The 2,210-nt window shown below is 39.6% G+C and overlaps 1 pseudogene; it reads left to right on the top strand.

The window, feature by feature from the left end:
• Nucleotides 1-1,815, top strand: LOC121213685 (3-ketoacyl-CoA synthase 4-like; annotated as a pseudogene).
• The last annotated feature ends 395 nt before the right edge of the window (nt 1,816-2,210 follow it).

Below are 2,210 nucleotides of genomic sequence, written 5' to 3'. Positions count from 1 at the left end.
TCATTACAAACGAAACCCAGTTCACTTTATCAATCTTTTAGAAAAACTGAGTTTCCTTTTTACCCGACATCATGAAAAATAGTTCAAAAAATGGAGTTCAGGTCCTGCAACCTAGGAGATTGCCTGATTTCTTACGTAGTGTCAAATTAAAGTACGTTAAACTTGGTTATCATTATCTCGTAAGTCATCTTTTGAAACTTTGTTTGGTCCCTGTAATGGCGGCTGTTATCATTAAAGCATCGAGGTTAAGCCTTGATGACATCCACCAAATGTGGCTTCAGCTTGAATATAACCTCGTCAGAGTCGTCGTTTTCTCTGCTATCTTTGTCTTCGGGTCGACCGTTTATGTTATGACCCGAAAAAGATTCATTTACTTGGTGGATTACGCTTGTTACCTCCCTCCACAACACCTCAAAGCCGATCACCGGTATTTCATGGAATATGCCAAGGAGGCGGCCGATTTCGATGAGCCCACTATGGAGTTTTTACGTAAGATTATGGAAAGGTCAGGGCTCGGAGACGAAACCGGCGCGCCGCCATCGATGCATTGCTTTCCCCCACGACCGTCTATGGCGGCTGCAAGACAAGAAGCAGAACTGGTGATGTTTGGTGCTTTAGATACCCTTTTTGCTAGCACTAATGTTAAGCCAAGGGATGTCGGGATTCTTGTCGTTAATTGTAGTTTGTTTAATCCAACACCTTCTTTAACGGCAATGATTATCAATAAGTATAAGATGAGGGGTAATATTAAGAGCTTTAATCTTAGTGGTATGGGATGTAGTGCTGGTGTTATAGCCATTGATCTTGCAAAAGACATGTTGCAAGTTCATCGGAACAATTACGCGGTCGTTTTTAGTACCGAGAACATGACACAGAACTGGTATTCTGGGATTGAGAAATCGATGTTGATATCGAATTGTTTGTTTAGACTTGGGGGTTCTGCTGTTTTGTTGTCGAATAAATCTATAGATCGAGGGCGGAGCAAGTATAAGCTTATTCATGTGGTAAGGACACATTGTGGTGCTAATGACAAAGCATTTAAATGTGTCTATCAAGAAGAAGATAATGTTGGGAAATTTGGGGTTTCATTGTCTAAAGATTTGATGGCAATTGCTGGTAATGCACTTAAAGACCAACATCACTACATTGGGTCCCCTTGTTCTTCCTATAAGTGAACAAATCTTGTTCTTTGTCACATTAATTGCCAAGAAGTTGTTCAATGCCAAAATCAAGCCTTATGTTCCAAATTTCAAGCTCGCGTTCGAACATTTCTGTATCCATGCCGGAGGGAGAGGCGTGATCGATGAGCTCGAGAAGAATATGCAACTTTCTCCATTACTTGTCGAGGCCTCCCGTATGACACTCCACCGTTTCGGTAACACCTCATCGAGTTCGATCTGGTACGAGCTGGCTTATATGGAGGCGAAGGGTCGGATGCGTAAAGGGGACCGTATTTGGCAAGTTGCTTTCGGGAGCGGTTTCAAATGTAACAGTGCAGTTTGGTTGGCCCTCAAGAAAGTTAAGCCCTCATGTGGTAACCCTTGGGAAGATTGCATTCACAAGTATCCAGTGAAGCTCAATCTGTAAAGGGATTAATTAGTAGCCAATGTTCGAGGTTCATTTTAGTAGTGTAACGGTGTCGTTTTAGTTAAACAAAATTAATTTGTCTTTTAATTATGTTTAGATGGTAGTTATGTTATTGTAAATGAAACTGCTGAGTCAGCATGCCGTGAGAGATTTTAATATTTAATGATGATTATTACTATTATATTTACGCCTAGTAAATTTATCAATAACACTTAACGAGTTTATTTAGCAACTTTGCGTCACTAGTAAACTTTCTTCGAGTTAAAATTAATATCAAAATTATATACTGTCAATAAAGATTTTGGGACATTTACCTCACGGGCCAACAGTAAGGCAAGCTCATGTCGAGAAATCACGCTCTGGCAAAGGCGGCTTGCCTATGAATTATCCTAATAGGGCAGCCGGAACATCAATAGATCGATTAAATCCAAGAAATATATAATCAATAATAAAAAGACACATGTAGCCTCGAGAAGGTGTCAATGGCACCCTTTATAAGACCTCCAAAGCTTAAGAATCGACCAAAACACTCAATATATTCTCCCCTTTTATTTTTTTAAATACTGAAAAAAATGTAATTCAAATAAATGGAGTAACTATAGTGACAATTCTTCACGGTGTTA

Source organism: Gossypium hirsutum, chromosome D01, assembly GCF_007990345.1.
Source record: "Gossypium hirsutum isolate 1008001.06 chromosome D01, Gossypium_hirsutum_v2.1, whole genome shotgun sequence".
Taxonomy (NCBI): domain Eukaryota; kingdom Viridiplantae; phylum Streptophyta; class Magnoliopsida; order Malvales; family Malvaceae; genus Gossypium; species Gossypium hirsutum.
Note: the sequence above shows the minus strand (reverse complement) of the source record. Positions and strands in the feature narration are given on the sequence as shown.